Genomic DNA, 20,954 nt, shown 5'->3' on the forward strand with positions numbered 1-20,954 from the left:
GACGTAACGGATTTGCCGCCCATGCTTAATTATTTTAAACATTGTATTTGTGGGGGGAGACCCCCCACACCCCCCATCATCCCTATTTGGCTGAGACTCGAGCATTTCTATTAACGCTGTGCCTCCCGACCTTGCTACAAAGCTGGCAGGATGAAAGCTGATTGCATGCCCCTGTGCTCCTCAGAGCCCGCCTGCCTGACGGCTGCAGTGCTGAGTGAATCATGCCAGGGGTCAATGAGCTTGTCAGGTCAGGGGGTGCGAAGGGTAGTGATGTACCATGCAGAGTGTTTCTCTGGAGAAAGCAGTTTTGGGAATATGGCATGTCAGGCCTTGGCAGTCTTAGATCGTTTGTTGTTTAAAATAGTCGTGGTTCTGGAAAGTCGTTGTTAAGGATTGTTCGTGGTTCTGACTTCGTGATTCAGGTAATTCGTAATTAAAACTTCGTGGTTAAGGTTGTTTCCCGACTTTTAAAGTACAACTGTTATCTTTATTGTTAGGAGAAGATAACTGAGCCGAGGAATTGTTGGAGGTGTGTGCATTATCGCTCATTCCATTACAGAGCGGTTACCCTGGAGCAGACTATCCTTTGTGCAACAGAACATAACTACTCTGCCTCTGCAATGGCGATAGAAGTTAGAGAACATGTGCAGCACATAAAAATGCTTGCATCCACCTCCAGTGATCCCTGTAGCTCAGTTTTGAAGGAGGTATCACACAATATTCCCATGCATGTTGCTAGCAGTATGCCCTCCATTCCTAACCTCTGTAGAATGGTACAAAGAAGAAAACAGGCAAGTAATCCACATCGTAATGCCCCTCAAACATACTTTGATATTGTTATTTCCCCTGAACTTACATTAACTTTTAGTGTCAAGTTAAGTCATAGTTTATTGTTTGATTAATTAAAATCTTTACAAATCCCCCCATATGAATAAAAAACATATAAAAGAAGTGTTGTTACATTCATAATTAAAACACTAATGAAATTAACGCAATCCCATTAATTATTTGACAAAAGTGCAAATGCTTGTTTTTTTATTCAAAACATTAAAAACTCGTTCGTTGGGATTCCTAATTACAAAATCACTTTCCTAGCTAAAACCTTGATGGTGTTTTAACTTATTTGGTGTAGTCTCTCCCTCTCTACTGAGTGAAAAGCACAAAAGACAGACTATCACTTAGGCGGCATATTATGACATCATAATGGGCGCTACAAGGGGCGTGGCCAAGACGCCGATGTAGATGGTAGTGGGACTGCGGAGCTCCTCCGCTCCCGCCTTACCCCACACCATATCCTGACCCCCAGCTCGACCTCCCGGCCCTCGAATGCGCAGGAGAGGGTCTGGGGAGCGCTGGGGCAGACTTTGGCGGCGCTGGGATCTCCGTGGCGACCCAGGACGAGAGACTTTGCTCCCGGGGGAGCGCCCGGAGCGTCAGGCGCCCAAAATGGCGGCTGCAGTCCCTGCTGCCCGCGCCTGACGGCGAGACCCTGGGAGAGGCGGAGAACCACAGGGGCCAGACCTGACCGTCCGCACTGTAGCGGGATCCCTCCGGTGCCGGGGGTAAGTGGAGACCTTCCCACGTGAAGCCGTTTGGGGAAGATGACGGCCGGCGGCGCGACGAGCTGCCTGACCCCAAAATGGCGGCCCCGGAATACCGGAGCCGACCCAGACACTAGCGGCGGCGTGGCTGGGCTGTGCAGAGACACCGCCCTAACACTGCAGAGGGGGCCCTGTGGCCTCAAGCCCTGAATGAACTGACACAGGCAGCATTGAGAGGCCGAAGGAGTGGAGCCCTGAGGGGGGTCGGCTGGAGTGCTGTGGGCGCAAAATGGCAGCTGGGACCTGTGGCTACGCAGTTTGAGAGTGGCGAGCTGGGTATGCTGTAGTGCCTCAGAGGAACAGTGGAGTGTATGCCCTGGGACCCCGCAGGAAGGGGCTGGGCGGCACGGAGGAGCCGAACAACTGAGGAAGTACAAGAGGGAGGTGCCCTGCCTCGCTGGTGCCCGCCACGAGGACGCCTGGACTGCTGGGGGTAGAGGTTGGTGCGCTGACCAGGGGCGCCTGCACGCTGCACACTGCCCTGGACCTGCCGCTTACAGACGGGGACTTGGCCCCGGGCACTCGGGGGGGCAGCCAACACCCGTAGCGAGGCGGCTTGAACTGATACACGACCCGAAGCCCTGTCTAGGGGGGGCTTGGAGATACAGCGCCGAGTGACTGTGGTGGAGTCGGAAGGAGACCCGGACACCCCCAGATCAACACGTGCCACGGTTGCGAAGCGCGGATTTCCCCACCCGGCAGCATGGCGAGAGGAGGCAAGAAGAAGGGCTTCGAAGCACTGAAGCTGGACGACCCGGGCCACCTAGAGGAGGAAGGAGCGCCGTCATCGGGAGCGGGCAACTCGGCTGGCCAGCGAGATCCGTCCTTGAATGACATAATGCAGGCGATAGTAGCGTCACGAGAAGCCCTTGAAAAACGCATGGACACCATCGGCTCCGACCTGACCTTACTGAGGGATGACCACAGGAAGCTGAAGGAGAGAGTGGTGACCTCAGAGGCAACCCTGAAAGACTTGCCTGGGGATGTGACCACCCTGAGAGCGTTGCTGGCGGAGGTGGTCCAGAGGGTTCGAGTGCTGGAGCTTCGTGCCGAAGACAGTGAGGGGCGCTCCAGACGCAACAACCTCCGCCTCGTGGGAGTTCCGGAGAATGTGGAGGGCCAAGATGCGGTAGCGTACCTGGAGGGGTGGTTGCGGAACGAGGTGGCACCGGAGGGGCTTTCCCAGTTTTTCGCCCTGGAGCGGGCGCACAGGGTGCCAGCGCGCCCTCCCAAGCCGGGGAGACCGCCGAGACCGATCGTGATGCGCCTCCTGCACTTTCGCGACAGGGATCACATCCTAAGGAGGGTCAGAGACCTCCCGGACTTGAGAATAGATAATAGCAAGGTCATGATCTTCCCGGACTTCACCAGGGACGTACAAAAACAACGGGCCTCCTTCTTGGCAGTCAAGCGGAAACTGAGGTCGCTGCAACTACCCTACGCTATGTTGTTCCCGGCCCGACTGCGGGTCATCGCTGACGAACGATCCCACTTTTTCCACACGCCGCAGGAGGCTTGGTGCTGGTTGGACAACAGGGGGGGATCGGGCGCGGGCCCTCCCCCGGAGGCTTCACCTAGTAGGCGCTCAGCTGAGACGACGTCGCCGCGGAGGTCTGGTTCCCCGTCGAGATGGCAGCAAGAGAGGGCTAAGGCGGTGCTGGCGGTGGCGGCCATCAGCAAGGGAGACGTCAGCCCTACCAGCGACACATCGGAGCAATCAAGGGTCGGCGCTCCCAGTCCTGGCTCCAGTAGTGGACATGATCTCTCGGAGACGGACCTGCCGGTGGTGACTCCCCAGACGGCGGATGGCATCTTTGGCTGATGACGACGGCAAGCAGATGGACGAATCTGTCAGGTACTGGGCCTGGGTTGCGGGTGAGAGCTGCCTTTGGACGCTATGCTGTGGGATGCGGAGGACTCCTGATGCTCGCCACTGAACTGTGCGGGGGGAATTGAGCGAGGGGGGGAATTCTCCTGACTACTCCAGGGAGGGCGGGGATGGGGGACTCCGGTCCTGCTTGGGTAGGCGCTCTGGCCACCCTAGCCCTATTCACTTGAGATACACTTTCGTTACTAGAGTTTGGATGGGGTTTCCAAGTTGGATGTCTGTCCTGGGATGTGGGAGTTGGGGATGTTTACTTGATAAGTTTGGGAGGGGAATGGGGAGGGGACCCGGACGTGCCAGGGGGGTCGCTGAGAGTGTGATAGGAGTGCAACGAACTATACCATGGGACCCGAACTAGGCTACAAATGCATCACATGGAATGTTAGGGGAATGCATACTATGCACAGACGCCACAAAATCCACTCCTATTTGATCAGAAGGGGGGTTCATTTCGCCTTCCTCCAAGAAACACATTTACTGGATAAGGAAGGGAGGGCGCTACAAAGGAGGTGGAGGGGGCAGATTTACCACACGGGCTACTCAGCATATGCTAGGGGGGTGGCCATTTGGGTGCGGGCGGGAGTTCCTTTCCAGTGCACCCAGCAACTGATTGACCCAGAGGGGAGATACGTCATGGTACGGGGCAAATTGGATGGGAGGGACCTTTCCTTGGGTTGCCTGTACGCCCCGAACACTGACTTGCCGGCTTTCCTCTCCCTACTATCCAACAAGCTGGCCCCGTTTTTGGTGGAGCCTTTGATCCTTGGCGGAGACTTTAACAGCGTAATTGACACTACACTAGACAGATCACATCCCCCCTTGCCTAACGCACCAGCTGGAAGACTGGCACTTGCGCGCTCTGCTTGGCAACGCCAATGGGGTCTGGTCGACTCTTGGAGGGCTAACCATCCGTCAGATAGAGACTACTCGTTTTTCTCCGCTCTCCACGAGCTCCACGTTCGTATTGACGCCTTCCTGTGCTCTCAAGATGTACATGCAGAGGCGTGCCACAGTGAATATCTTACGCGCACGATCTCTGACCATAACCCGCTGCTTGTTCGGTTGCGCTGGTCGCAGTACCGCCCGCGAATCCCAGCCTGGAAGCTGCGCCCGGAGGCACTGGACGACCGGCTCTTTCGCACCACTATAGCCTCGAACATCGAAGAATACTTCCAGCTCAATGCAGGCTCCGCGAGCACAATTGCGATTGAATGGGACGCATTCAAGACAGTGGTGCGGGGGCAATGTATTGCGGCGGCGTCGGGAGTTAGGAGGACCCTACTAGATGACATTACGAAGGGGGAAGAGAAACTGAGGGGACTAGAGAGGGCGAGACCGGAGCGGCCGGACATGCATGAGGCGCTACTTGAGGCGCGAGAGGTGGTGGCGGCGACGGTGGAGCGTCTCCGGTGCTTTGACTACAAGGCCTACCTCACGCGTGCACACTCTGAGCGCGATAAGTCGGGAACTCTCTTGGCCTGGCTGGCCAACCCGGCTCGACGAAGCTCGGTCATCCTAGAGCTCAGGGACCACTCGGGTGCGGCGAGGTTTGACCAGGGAGGGATAAATGAGATATTCTATGACTACTATACGGAACTGTACCGCAGCCGGGTCCTACCATCGACGGAAGACTTCCAGAGCTTCACGGAAGGACTAGACCTGCCGGTACTAGGGGAGGAGGACGCGAAGCGACTCGGGAGCAAAATCGAGGAGAGAGAGGTGAGAGTGGCCATCAAGAATATGGCACGAAACAAGACGCCGGGCTCCGATGGGCTGCCGACGGAGTTCTACCTGACATATATTGACCTTCTGGCACCCCAGTTGACGAGCCTGTATAATGAGGCAAAACAATTGGGCAGTCTACCGGCATCTACTAGCGAAGCGCTCATAGTCCCCCTATTGAAGCCGGGCAAGCAACCATGGGACCGGACGGCGTACCGCCCCCTGTCCATGCTCAACCTGGACTATAAAATTCTGAGTAAAATATTGGCGACACGTTTGCTCCCCTTTATGTCCAGATTAATCCATGCAGACCAGTCTGGCTTCATCCCGACCCGCAACACGGCGCTTAACGTGCGGCGGCTCCTGCATGTGTTAGAGGCGGACACCTATGACGAAGATGAGGCGGTGGTGTTTGCTGTAGACCTAGAAAAGGCCTTTGACAGCCTGGAGTGGCCTTTCATGTCATGCATACGCTGGGTCTGGGCGAGGGCTTTGTGGGTTGAACAGAGCTGCTATACCGGAACGCAACGGCGAGGGTCAGAACTGGGAGAATTATCTCTGAGTTGTGCGCGGTGGGCCGGGGCACCCGCCAGGGGTGTCCTCTCTCCCCCCTCTTGTTCGCCATGGCCGTTGAACCCCTCGCGGCACGAGCCCGGTTGGGTCGAGCATACACGGGGCTGGATGTTTACGGGCAGGTGCACCACATCGCATTATATGCGGATGACCTGCTGATGTTTCTAGCGGACTCCATGGGCTCGCTCCGGGGCGCAAAATCCCTCCTTCAGTCGCTGAGCAGGGTGTCGGGACTCAGGGTGAACTGGACGAAATCCTGCTTGTTCCCGGCCCGACCGCGAAGGATGTACCCACAGGCCACGGAGGGGGTGGCGTGGGAGGAAGGGGGCCTGCATTATCTGGGGACCTCAATCTTCCATGACAAGGAGGACATTCTTGAGGGAAATATCGGGTCGGCGATCAGACATACTAAGGAGAACCTTGACTTTTGAAGCACGCTCCCGCTGTTGCTAATGGGAAGAGTGGCACTCCTGAAGATGGTGACCCTGCCGAGGCTGCTCTACTTCTTCGGGACCCTCCCGATATGGATCCCGGCAAGTTACTTCAGGCGACTGAGGTCGTTAGTAATCGGTTTCCTATGGGGAGTGGGCAGGCGTAGGATGGCTCACAGTACGCTCCTCCGCCCTCGAGAAGAAGGAGGTCTCGCGGTGCCGGATTACGAGCTCTACTACCTTGCAGCCCAGTTACAATGGCTGACGCAATGGATTGGGAGAGCCAGGCAGGGAGGAGATGGAGGAGGGGAGCCGGCGGGCCCGGTGCAGGTGCTTTCCCGGATAGTTCTGGGGCTCCCAATGGGAGATTTCCACCTCACGCAGGAATTTGCGACGGCCCGGAAATGCTGGAACAGATATCGTCGAAGGGGCCATATTAAGATCCCTTACGCCCCTGAGATCCCGCTTAGGCTGTGCGGGGCACTACCGCACGGGGGCTCGTGGCACGGGCTCGATGGATGGGAGCTGCACGGACTCTCGTCCATGGGAGACCTCTACGAGGACGGCGTCCTACTGCCCTTTGACCTTCTGAAAGACCATTTTGATTTGGCAGACGGAGACTTTCTCCTTCATGCGGCGCTAACGGCGGCAATCCGCAGGCACTGGCAGTCGGGCATGACGGAACCGCCACTGTCCCTGGGCTGCCAGTATGTGGTGATGATGGCGGGGACGGTCAAGGCAGTCACGTGCCTATACAGGGGCATGCTCTCGGAGACGATCACCCCACTGCTATCCCTGAAGTCGAAATGGGAAGCTGACTTATCGGCGGAAATACCTGAGGAGGCGTGGAACGGTATAGTGGCCCGGGTCCGCAACGGGACGCGTAACGCTAGATTCCAGCTGGTGCATCTCTATGTCCTACATAGGGCCTACCTGACCCCTGACAAACTACACACATATTTCCCGACCCACCCGGCGGCCTGTCCGCGTTGTCCGGCGGACTTAGCTGATTTCCGACACATGTTCTGGTCCTGCCCAGCCCTGGGTTCCTTTTGGCGGGAAGTTGTGGACAGCCTGAGGGAGGTTACGGAGAGAGATTTGCAATACACCATGGCGCACTGCATCCTACATTGGTTCCCACACACATCGAGGAACAAGATTACTAGCAAGTTCCTGGACCTTGGGCTACTCCTAGCGAAGCGGGCCATAACGTCCCAATGGAAGGCGAATAAGGGCCCTGCGGTGGAGAAGTGGAAGGCCGAGCTTCTCAGGTGGGCCCGGTGCGAGGGGGAGCTGCGTATGCAAGCTGCACTTAGGACAGACAATGAAGTGGCTCTAGAGGGGGCAAGGGCGTGGGAGGGGCTGATCTTGGAGTTTGCTCTTTTGAATGTGGACGAGGTGGACACCCCAGTGCATAGCCCTGTTCCGGTGCACCGACCGCCTGATGAGATGGGGTCCTAGTCCCCATTCCTAATTCCCCTATTTCCTAGGTGTTGGCTGACTGCTATTAGTTGATTGCTCCTGATAATCTGTTTCGAGTCTGGATTGATTGAGATGGAGGAGGAGACACACTGAGGTTCCGCTGGCACGTTTGGGGGGTGGGGGGCAGAGTTAAAGGGGGGAGGGGCAGGTTCAGGGGGGGAGGGGAGGGTAAGGCGAAGTTTAGCAGTTTGAGCGGGTCAAGGTTGTTGGACGACAATGCAGAAGAATATTCACTGATCCCACTAGGAACTATGCGTGGGGACAAGGTATGATGAGCTGGAAAGTGGCATTGCCATATCAAGGTCACCCGGATGCTACGGAGACAAACTGTATATATCCTTGCACGAGTTCTCATTTCCGTTGCACCGCTCGACCTCCGGGGTGTGAGCTAAACGGCTGTGTAGTACAAGTACGGAAAGCTAATGGATTTACCGGGCACCGGGGGGATAGATGCTAATGCATTGTTTGTACCACCTAATTTGCTGCAATAAAAATATATTTACAAAAAAATAATGGGCGCTACAATTTAAGACTAGAACGGCATAATTAAAAAGAATGGAGAACCCTAAAAGGAGGCGATTCTTTTAGATAATGCACAGGTTTTCAGAAGTATAATATTTTAGTCCATCTTTTAAAAGCCTACAACTAAACAGAGCCTCTTAATGATTTTTCATTCTGTCCATTTGTTAGGGTGATGGGTCAACTATGGCCTTGCAGCATGGGTCATGCTTGTTTGGTTTACTCCCCATCGGCTTGCCAAGAGACTTCTGACCTTTGTCATGTATTTGACCCCCCAGCAGGCTAAAATAATGGAAGTGCCCTCCAACTAGCAAATCACCACTTGCCTGCACGAACAAATGTTCAGATCATTAAATATGTATTTTAAGTACTGTCTCCTCTGGTCCATGACTGCTGGGCAAACACATAATAAGTGGGTTAAAGATTCTGCTTGAAAACCACATAATCAACAATTTGTGGTTTGGAAGGACTTTTTCCACGATGGATGCAGATCTTTTGAATCATGCAAACCCATTCAGTATTGTATGAAGCTCTTTTTTAAATGCAAGCTGAAGCGAGCGGATAAATATGCTTGTGGCTTTAGGGAACTGTAAGAGTTGATGATGGTCCACCCGTGCCGGCGCTGAGTAATTGCTTTTTTATCTACCAGCAGAGATTTCTTTTTAGCTGCGTCATTAGCAGCTTTACTGAAGCTTGCTCTATTGACCCCGTTTTCCCATACTGTTTGTAATTCCAGCTCTGCCAGTGAAGTTCTCAGGTAACTTCTCCAGGAATTCGGTATTTCGAGGTTCATCTGGTGCCTGATTTCATCCCAGCATAATCTGTTCATGGTATCTGGATTAGAAAAGCGGAAACAAAGTTTAACAAAGCCACTCCTACCCTGAAATTTCTGATTATGGAGGCCGAATTCCAGTCAGACCTGAGCTGGAGAGGCAGACTTTGGCAGGTAGAAGACAGCCTTGCAAATCCTTGTCTGAAGTTCATTTAATAAATCAACTTCCTTGCCACACCAGGAGACTAAACCATATGACAGGCTGGGCTGAATTTGTGCGGCCATAACTTTTAACAGATGAGTATAGTTCGGACAGTCCAGTATTTTGCATAGAATTTTATACCAGTTATGTTCCTTATGTGTTGCACCCTGCCCTATTGTTACGCCGAGATATTTGTAGGAGCCTTGCTCTTCCACGGTTGCCACTTTCACTGACCATTTAAACTTGCTTGTTTTGGAATCCACTAAACAAACAATTTTTGTTTTTTCTTTGTTTAGTTCCAATTTTTCCTGATACAGGTAGGTTACTAGGTTGTTTATTGATCTTTGTAGTCCAATAGGGGTTTGGCTCAACAAGACAATATCATCAGCATACTGTAAAACGGAAACTGACTCATTGGCCATGTTCGGCGGGTGGCAATCAGCTTTTTCCGTATACGATGTAATGTCTGAAAGGAAAAAATTAAATAAGCTAGGGGCTAAAACGCAGCCTTGTTTCAATCCTTGGTGCGAATTGATGCTTGAGGTTGTGCTGCACCCGTCGCCCAGCTTTACTCTTTCCCAAGTATCAGTATATAAGGCGGTTATAGCATTGAGCATTGTGCTAGGCAATACCCATGCGCTGAGTTTCTTCCAAAGACACCGCCTACTTACTCGGTCGAAGGCTGATTTTATGTCCACAAAACATGCGAATAGCCGGGTTTTCTTTTTTAGTACTTTTTCAGTTAAGAGTGCCAGAATGGCCAAGTTGGTTATGGTGCCTATCCCCTGCCTAAAGTCCGTCTAGAACTTGGGAATTATATTCTTCTCATCCATCCAATATTGGAGCTGGACTAACAGACAAGAAGCATAAAGCTTGGCCTCTACATCTATCAGAGAGATCAGTGTGTAATTTCCCGGCTTGCGGTGATCTCCCTTTTTATATATGGGATGGATTATGTTCCCTTTCCAGGACACTGGAACGTTGGACTGTGTGTAGATCTCGTTAAAGAGAGGTGTGAGCTGGGAGGACCAGAAATCTGGATCCTTTTTGAAAATAGTGTTAGGAAGCCCATTTGGACCTGCCGCTCCCTCGGTCTTGAGATTTAATATTATTCCTCTTAATTGCTTTATGTTAGTCAAGTTATTTAGCTCATGACGGCCTGTGTCTGAACCTATTGCTCTGCCTTCCACATATTCCTGATCGGATGGTGATTGTGTATCTTCTTGCTCGAGAAGCGGCCCGCAAGACCTTTCTGTGAGACCCGCTGCTATATTACTGTACAGGTTTCGCACATGTTGAATCCACGTTTCTTCTCCAATTCCCGCGTCTTGTTGCAGGCTTGGGCCTATTGACAATTTGTTTATTATGCCCCAAAAATCACTGCTGTTGGGCTTTTTGCTTGCACTCAATAGTTTTGTCCAGATGGCATCCTTGTACGCTATGTGCGCACTCCTCAGGTTCCTCCTGTAGTTGCTCCTTAGTTCCTTCAGCTTATGATTCTCAATTTTCCTGCCCATTTTTGCCGCCCGTAATTGTAGTCGCACCACTCTTGCAAACCCTCTTTTTTGATCTCTTAACTCATTATTAAACCATGGTTCTCTTTTGGTCACTGTCCTTGATGTACTACCCGGGGTGGCTGGGAATCTTTGAACTAGTAACTGGGCCAGCTGTTCCCAGGTTTTTACGCGCTTGTCTAGTAATTGCGGGCCCAATTTGGCCAAGAATTCCCTAGCTGTCTCCTGAATAGTTTTCGAGGCAACTCCCCGCCATTTTAATTTTCGTAAGTTGAACTTTTCTGGGTGTTGCATGATGGAATACATTTTTTGTGCAGGCTTTACCTTAATATTCATTCTCAAGATGTGGGGTAAGTGATCGCTTTCAACTTGTGGAGTAATTTTAAAAGTATCGATTTGTAGGAGCAGTTTATTGCTGATGATGGTAATGCCTATGATTGAACAAACTTTTCCGCTCAAGTATGTGGCTGCCGCTGGTATATCTCCTGGTGTGTTGCCGTTCAAGATTGTCAGACCAAGGGTTTCAAGTTCGTTCACTAGTATTTGAACCCCCCAGTTATCTTGCCTTTTACTTTCATCCCGAGTTTTGGCTATAAGGTTCCAATTGAAGTCGCCTGAGATGACCATTTGGCAATGTTGGTGACTTCTCTGCATTGATTTTATTAGTTTCATTAGAGTAGTGTATTTTCCTTTCTGCTTCTTTCTTTTGGGATGAACCTTTCCTTCTTCGTGATAACCAAAACTCTCAAAAATTAATACAGATTTTTACCACCATACATAACCTGATAACTCATGAGAATTCAGAAATTTGGATGATGGATGGGACCTTTCAATCCATGACCCATCTATTCTCCCAATTTTATACAATTCACCAATTTTATACAATTCCCGCTAATAATAATAATACCACTGTCCCATTGGTATATAGTTTACTCCCTGATAAGCAATCCTCTACTTATACTGAACTTTTATGTGTGGCAGAAGATAAAAGAATTAACAAAAGTCAGATGAAAGTAATAATTTACTTTGAATTATCAATGATAAATACGTTAACCAAATTGCACCTTGAATGTCAAATTCAAGGATATTTTTTCCACTTTTCTCCTGCGTTTTGGCATAAAAATCAAACAACATCCTTAGTTAAGGATTATTTTTCAAATAGGAAACTGTAGTTTAAATTACGTAAATTAACTGTTTTAACTTTTGTGCCTCCTGACAGTGTAGAAGAATCTTACACTGCAATTTCTGAATCTGAATACTTCCTCTAAAATTATGAAAAATTTGCCCTCTTACTAAATTACTTTGAGGACACCTGAATTGGCCTTCTAAGCAGGTCGGGTTGCCAGTCACGGCCGGTGGTAGGTGTAACTGCAGAGCGGTGACGTAGGGAGGGGGAGGGGCAGGGTGGGGGTTGTAATGTATGGATTACGGACTTTAACAGGTAAGTAAACATATAAATTAATAAAACGAATTTCGTTGCGCGCACTGCAACGCATTTGGTGATGCAGTGCACACAATGAAATTTGTTTTATTAATTTATATGTTTGCCCTAGTAACACTACTTACCTATCCTGTTCTTTAACTGCCTGTTTTCATGTTACATTAAATTCAATTCACTTATTTTTTAAACTAAATTAATTTTTATTATGTTCTTAGTCTATGAGTTTTCAAGCAACTTTGTAAGGAGGGTAATCTGCTGCAACATGCATGGGAAATAATGTTGGTGTTAAGACCTATGAAACATCTATTTTCTCTGTGTCATTAAACTTTGCACCTCCCTACTTCTCTATTTCAGTAAATCTAACCACCAGTGTTCTGACATTAAGGGCCTCTTATGATGTTGTGCAGACTTGCGTTTGCCCAACACCATAGCAGTGTGGAAACCGCCTGACCTTAGGTTGGCGGTTCCAACCTCACAATTTGGATGCAACCACCAATAGGGTGGTCGGAAACATCTATTTTGCTATGGCAGCTTGTGAGGCAGGCAGAAAAGGCCAAGCCAACCTGCCATAGCAAAATGGATGTTTGGAAACATCCCTGCACAATGTGGCAGGCACCTCATAGTGCCTGCCTCTCAGTGCAGGGATGTTTAGCCCCTTGCCCCATAACGGTGGGCCAGGGGAGAAGGGGGTTCTGCTAGGGGCCCCCAAAGTCTTTTGCTGACAGCCTTTTCATGTCGTAAAGGACGACATGGAAAGGCTGGCGGAAAATGACGTAATAATCCAGACAGCGGAGCCAAGGCTGACTCAGAAGTCATTAGGGGATTTGCTTCGACGGGTGTCAGAACAGCAGCGGACAATCCCTCAGCCCGATGCAACAGGGGCAGATGTCAAAAGGACCATGTTTTTAAATGCTTTACTTGTTTGCAAAAACACTTTTTTATGTCATTGTGTTTTCTTTTCTTTTTCTGGGGATAACTTTCAATGTATGCTCGTTGGCATCTCGGGCCGCTATGCCACATCGTCTGAACCACCATGAAGCTTGGGGGCATATTTACAAGGGGTGATCACCACCAGAACGTGACTTTTTTGACGTTCTGGTGGCGATAATCTCTTCCCCTTATTTACAAGGCGGCGTTAAGCCACCTAATATGGCTTAACACCGCCTTGTAAATAATGTCTCTATTAATGCAGCACTTAGCATGAAAGTGGAGGTCAAGGGTTGTTGCAGTGGGTATTCTGCAGCAACACCCATTGCTTTGCGACACTGCCTCCTATTTACAAGGCCAGCATAAATATGGAGCTGCGCCAAAAATAAGATCGGGGAAAACATGGTATTAAACAGGCGCAACAAGGAGACAGGATTAATTTTATACTTGTTTTTGCTGTTTCTATGTGTGCTGCACTGTGCAGCAAACATAGAAAGAGCAAATCACTATTAGTGATTGTTCATGTGCAGGAAGGTGTTCATTTCTGCACATAAACAATCATTAGAAAATGACGAGTTGCAACTTCTATATGTGCTGCATTCTGCATAAGTTTGTTTATCAAATATGGAAGGCACAGAAGGCACTGGAGACAGCAACTGCATATGAAGAGCTGGCACCTGGAGGTGCATGGATCAGCCAGTTATCTTTTTACGTGTGGGCTGTACTGCTGAATGGACAAATAATCAGAGCCAGTAATGTGGCCAAAACGTCAAGTGCTATTTTAAGGCCAAAAATGCAACACAGTGAACTGAAAGAACTGATGTAAAACAGTGACCTGGCGATATTTTTGATGAGACTTTTCCATGGAGACTTGGTGATAGGTGCCCTACATATTCACAGATGTCATGTAGTCCAGAGGACAAACCATTGGATCATCTGTTGCAGTCTTCGTCTTGAACAGGATGTTGAGAACCAGGCTTTCAGTCACATATGGCCGAGCACCATCTTAAACCCTCTGGTGACTATCAATTACAATCTGTATCCCCATTTTACAGGGGTCACTGGAACCATGGCTAATTTCCTCATTAAGGGCACATGCAGCAAGCATTTTACCGGTCGTAAATGGGCCGATTTGCAGAATCGGCCGGTTTGCAACTATAAAAATGCCTTTTCTGATGCATGTACCTTTTTGCATTCGCAAAATAGGTAATCGCAATTTTTTGTGATTACAAAAATTGCAAATGCATTTAGGGAATCCCAATTTGTGATTCCCTATTTGAGATGCATATAGCTTTCCTAAATGCGAGTGTCCATTTTAGCAAACGCTAATTACCATCAACTTGAAGTTGATGGTAATTTGTGCATTTATTGGAAAATGCAAAAAAAAAGGCATTTTTTTAATGCCCTATGTAGCACACACATGCCTTCTGGGCATATGTGTGCTACACATTAGCATACTTACCTTTTTTGGGGGGGTTTCAGGGGGGCCTCAGGCCCCCAGGCACCCTTGGATTTGCATTTGAAAATTGCGATTACCAATTTGGTAATCACAAATTGTGAATGCATTCCCATTCATTGCCCATAGGAATGAATGGGAATGCATTCCCTAATAGCGATTTGCAATTTGCAAATCGCTTTTAGGGAATATTAAGCATTTGCAGGATTAATTGCGAATCATGCGATTACTAAATAGTGAATCCTTAAAATTCGCTATTTGGTAATCGCAAATGATTACCTTGATGCATGTGCCTCTGAGTCCAGAATCCCATATTGCAGAACCCTGCACGTATCCCAATTCTTAGGTAAGGGTGTGGAAACCAAACCAGTCACAATCTTACAGGGAACCGAATTTGATCACTGGCTGTTTGAAAAAAATCACCAGACCTCAAGGCTTGTTGAAGGGCTGAGGCCACAAAGTCCTGAATTGGTGAAGGCAACGCACTACAGGAGTCAATGGAGAAGGAAATATCCACTTTACGTGGCTTTGAATGGCCGCAGATAAGGAGTAACGCAAGGCAGAGCAAATCAATGAGTTGTATTACTCTGCACAAGGGAGGCATTCCATGGGGATTGCAGTGGGTGTTCCCATACAACTCCCATGGTTTTTGATGCATTCCCAGATTTACAAGGACTTGTAAACCTGTGAATGAGTCACAGTTTTACACCCCTAAGGTGAGGCGTAACTAGGAGAAATATCTTTATTTCTCCTCTTTTTTTATGCAGCACACATAGAAAGAGGAAAACACCTCTACGGATTGTTTTTGAGCAGGAAGGTGCTCCTTTCTGCACAAAAAATGCCTGCTGACAACACAGGACCTGATCTTCAGACATAAAAAGGGCTGCACCTAAAGTACATGATCCGCTCACCCGCCTTGGAGAAAGAAAACTCACAGGGCCTCTTATCCGTGACTACGGCATCTGGAACTACCCTGGAATTCATGGTCCAGAGAAGGGCTGTATGTGCAACCGCAGCATCACCTGCACGCTAACTGGGTCCAAAGATTGGAGGCAGGAACTTGAGCGACTATGGCACCCTGAATCCACCACCTTGCATTTGCACCTGTGTCAAGATGTAATAGCGTCCGTCCAAGAACTAGATACCAGAATCTGGAAGCACTGCACAAATGTGCTCCACAAGAGGAGCACTGAAAATGAATAATGTCCTGGCACTGCCTAGCTGACTCATCAAAGAAGCTGTCTGTTGTCATAACTGTTACCCACTCCCCTAGCCCGGTATCAAAGGGAGAATGGGATTGAGAATGGGAAACCAGCCTTGCATATACATCCGGCTGCAGTTCCTAGGCCAAACAGAGAACGAGGGTAGCACCAGCCAAAACCCATGAGGACCACCAGCCCAAAAACCGACCTCGAATCCATCTGAAGGCAGAGGGACAAACAGCATATGCCCTTGTGTGTCACTGTCCCTGATAGAATGGGATGAAATTGGAATAGAGCCAAAGCCAAGTGAGGGAAGCTAAAAGAAGATAAGGCTTTTTGGTAAGTAAGCCAAGGGCCTCAGAAAGTCTGGGCAGAGACATTGGTGATGTAGGGATTCACTCCCAGCAGTTTAGGGGTACTTTTTGAAGGTGTAGGCCTGACTGAGTGTGTAAGACCCTCAATGGCCAGTTTGGGGATATCCAGGCAGCAGTGGGTATATACCCCATCAAATGTTTACAAGTATATTGTCAACAGTGTAGTAGCCCCTCATTAAAGTGAATGAATACTGCATTAGCAGTCTAGCAATATCACACCCGAATACTCGTATCATCAAAGTGAAATACCTTATCAGTGGTATGGGATTACACTATCAACAGTTCACAAATATCCCAAATAAGCAGATGATTCAACAATGACGGAGTTGAACATCCGATAGAAAAAATATACAATCATAAGTATAGGATTGAAGGGATGAATATCATACTAAAGGAATATCCCAGCAGTAGACATAGAGGTCAGATTTACTAAGTCTCTGCATTGTCCTTGCATTACGCAAGGCAAACGCTTCAGTAAAATTTACAAAGCCATGCATGGGGCGATTTGTGCTGCCTTGCGTGGCTTTGTAAAGAAATGCATTGGCTTGTGCTGAATTGAGTTACATTTAGAACTGGTAGGCATTCCATGGTTGGAGCATTAGTAGTTCTGTGCACCCACCCATGGCTTTGAGGCAAGTCAGATTTACAAGATTTGTAAACCTTAGAATCCATCAAATCGGTACACTTATCTGAGGATGGCATACCGAGGAGAAAAAAGTTTTTTCTCCTTATTATTTCCTCTTTTTATGTGTGATACAGTCAAGCATAGACAGAGGAACATGCCTCTAAGGGTTGTTTTCTGGCGGGAAATGTACCCTTTAGTGCCTCAAAACATTCTTTTCCATAAAGCAGCTAACTATGAACTATGGTTCAAGGGTACTTGTGTTAGTGTTAGGCAGCACAGAGTGTGCCAGTGCACATTTTACAGAACTCCGTGCAGGAACTTTGTTTACAGTCCTGCATTGCATGAAACTTTATTAGAACATTGGAATGTTGGGAGCTCCATTGAAGGCAATGGAGTACTCCTGGCTTCTAATGGCCAGTAGAACCCCGGCATTCCAACATGCCAATGTTCTTCTTTCACAGCTGTGGCTGTGAACAAAGGGTTCATGGAGCCTGAAGGGATTTCAATCCCCTCCAGCTCCATGAGGCCTTTGTTTTATTTTTTAGAATATTCTGCTTTCTTGTAGTGGAATACTGGAGCAGCCTTATAGCCCTCTGTAGCTGGGCTATACCAGCATTAATGTCATGTTCCCTTGTTAAAGGTCCTCGCCTTCGACTCGGTCTTTAACGCTAGAGTGGACCTTTAATGGCCAGTATAGCACGCTACAGTGGGCTATAAAGCTACATTATAACACTGGAATGTTGGTAGCTCCATTAAAAAACCATGAAGTGCTCTGGGCTTCTAATGGAAGGTAGAAGTCAGAGCTCCAATTTTCCAAAGTTGTCATTATCAGCTGTTGCTGTGAACAAATGCCTCACGGAGCCTGAAGGGATTTAAATCCCCTTGGGCTCCATGAGGCATTTGCTTAATTTGTTAGAACATTGTGCCTCTAGTGGCAGAATGTTCTAATAGACTTATAGCCCTCCGTAGTTGGGCTATAGCAGCATTAAAGTCCAGCTCCCTTGTTAAAAGGCCCTTGCCTTCGGCTTGGGCCTTTAACACTGGAGCAGCCTTTAATGTTGGGTGCTCCATTGAAGACAATGGAGTGCTCCGGGCTTTTAATGGCTGATGAGATCCCAGGGCTCCAACATTCCAATGTTTGTCGTTCACAGGTGTGGCTGTGAACACAGGCCCCATGGAGCCTGGGGGGATTTAAATCCCCTTGGGCTCACTCTTGCATTTGTTTTATTTGTTAGAACATTCTGCCCTCTAGTGGTAGAATATTGCAATAGCCTTATAGCCTGCTGCAGCTGGGCTATACTGGCCATTAAAGGCCTGCTCCTTGTTGAAAGCAGTCGCCTTCGGCTTGGGTCTTTAATGCTGGAGCAGGCCTTTAATGGCTGTTATAGCCTGCTACGGTGGACTATAAGGCTATAGTAAATATGCAAAGACTCAAAATGGGCTTCTGTGCCTGAGGAAAGGGGAAAGATTCTTTTAATGGGTAGAGAGTGCCTGGACCAAGATCATGAAGACAGTCAACAGGACTGCCTAATGTTGTTCTCCCACACCCCCTAGGGCATGGGTACTCACAAACTTTCTGTCGGGGCCAAAATGACACTGTGGTTTGTGGCCGAGGGCTGCACCGGTAGGGGTGGGATCATTGGGGGGGCAGGGCCAGTGGGGGCGGGGCTAGAGTAAAAAAAATCAAACCCATTTCAAAACATTAGACAATGCGACAATGATGTATTTCAAAAGCAGAAGTAACCACAAAGGGCACATTTTGATAATACATTTTTATTAGCAGACAATAGCAATCTTAAGAGGCATTGCAAAGCTTCATACACACTTTGACCCCCAATTCCATCACAGTCTCTCTCTCTCTCTATCTCTCTCTCTCTCTCTCTCTCTCTCTCTCTCTCTCTCTCTCTATCTATCTATCTCTCTCTCTATCTCTCTCTCTCAGTCTCTCTCTCTCAGGCAGTCTCTCTATCTCAGCCAGTCAGTCAGTCTCTCTCTCTCTGTCAGTCAGTCTCTATCTGTCAGTCAGTCAGTCTCTCTCTCTTTGTCAGTCAGTCAGTCTCTCTCTCTCCGTCAGCCAGTCATTCAGTCTCTCTCTCTCTGTCAGTCAGTCAGTTTCTGTCTCTCTGTCAGTCAGTCAGTCTCTCTCTCTCTCTGTCAGTCAGTCTCTCTCTCTGTGTCAATCTCTCTCTCTGTCAGTCAGTCTCTCTCAATCAGTCAGTCTCTCTCTCTTTCAGTCAGTCTCTCTCTGTTAGTCAGTCTCTCTCTCTCTGTCAGCCAGTCTCTCTCTCTCTGTCAGTCTCTCTCTCTCTGTCAGTCTCCCTCTCAGTCAGTCTCTCTTTCAGTCAGTGTCTCTCTCAGTCATTCTCTCTCTCTTTCAGTCATTCTTTCTGTCAGTCAGTCTCTCTGTCAGTCTCTCTCTCTGCCAGTCTCTCTTGGTCAGTCATTCTCTCTCTCTCTCTCAGTCAGTCAGTCTCTCCCTCAGTCAGCCAGTCTCTCTCTCAGTCAGTCACTTTCTCTCTCCCTCAGTCAGGTAGTCAGTCTCTCTCTCAGTCAGTCAGTCTCTCTCTCCCTCAGTCTGTCTCTCTCTCTCCCTCAGTCAGTCTCTCTCAGCCAATCAGTCTCTCTTAGCCAGTCAGTCTCTCTCTCTCTCTCTCTGTCAGTCAGTCAGTCTCTCTCTTTCTCTCAGTCAGTCTCTCTCTCTCAGTCAGTCTCTCTCGCAGTCAGTCAGTCTCTCTCTTCCTCAGTCAGTCCCTTTCTCTCTCCCTCAGTCAGTCAGTCAGTCAGTCTCTCTCTGAGTCAGTCAGTCACTCTCTCCCCAGTCAGTCTCTCTCAGCCAGTCAGTCTCTGTTAGCCAGTCAGTCTCTCTCTGTCAGTCAGTCAGTCAGTCTCTCTTTGAGTCAGTCAGTCTCTCTCTCTCAGTCAGTCTCTCTCTCTGTCAGTCAGTCTCTCTCTCTCTCTGTCAGTAGTCTATCTCTCCCTCAGTCAGACAGACACTCTCTCTCTCCCTCAGTCAGTCACTCTATGTCTCTCCCTCGCTCTGTCTCTCTCTCTCTCTGTCATTCTGTTGTGTCCTATGTAGAAAGACACCAGGAGCCAGGATGTATATTTAGGTCTTCTTTATTCAGTCTTCAGTTCAGGTTACATCTCTCTGTACTCCAGCCAGCCTAGTGTGGTACCAGCCCCACCAGGAGCAGCCTGGCTAGCTGCTCAGCCCATCTCCAACTGCCACATTCATCCTACTCAGTCACCCAGGCATTCCACGCATCACAGGCACACCAACATTCTAAGACCAAGTCACACTCTGGCTGAGCAGCTAGAGGCAGCAGGGCTAGAGTACATGTTGTACATTTAAGTAGGGTATAACATTATCCCTTTTTCCTTAAACAAAAGCAAAAAGGAAACAAGAGAACTAAGCACAGGTAAAGTAATGGAACGAATCTCAAAAATGCAGAAAATGGACAGAGCATCAAAGATAGGACCATAAAACAAGAAAAATCAATAATGATACAAATCTCTAGGATAGGATGCAGCAATGAAGACAAAACATCACAGGAGAAATAACCATTAGGTGAAGAAAGGATGGTTAAGATATATACATTTGAATAGCAATATCCCCCATGCCCCCTAAAAAGAGAATTTTAAACATAGTGAAGCGTAATCAACAGCGTAACATTGAATAGCGCTAAAGGTAGTAGAATACCCTGCGACTACAATCCCAAGAATAAGGGAACTACCACAATATGGGACAACAACCCATGACACTGTGTGAGGGGCTAGCACCCAAAATACAACCTAGTTGTACATTTGTCAAGTGCGCAACTGTAAGTGGTGTATACCCAGGTTGTACATTAGTACTGCGCACAACTAACAATGGGATATGAACCCATATCCAACCCTGTGAAAGGGTTACACAAAATGATATTGCACGGGAAACAAAAAACAAACCCATGACCCAAACCTCCTAAAGAGGTTACTAACTGGGACTCAACTACCCCTCATTGTTTGACAAGAGGTAAAGATAGCGTTATGGCTATTGCCCAGACCTACCCCTAATTTAAGGGATAACTGTGATGACCACCACCAAACGCAAGGATGTGTAACCATTAATTATCGCAGAACTGTGACATCACTACACATTAAACTGTAGGCTAGAAATTGCAGCTGTGAAACATTGGCGAATAGTGAGCGATTACCCACCCAAATAAAACTCTGTGAACACACTGGAGCA

This window comes from Lissotriton helveticus, chromosome 3_1 (genome assembly GCF_964261635.1).
Source record: "Lissotriton helveticus chromosome 3_1, aLisHel1.1, whole genome shotgun sequence".
Classification (NCBI taxonomy): Eukaryota; Metazoa; Chordata; class Amphibia; order Caudata; family Salamandridae; genus Lissotriton; species Lissotriton helveticus.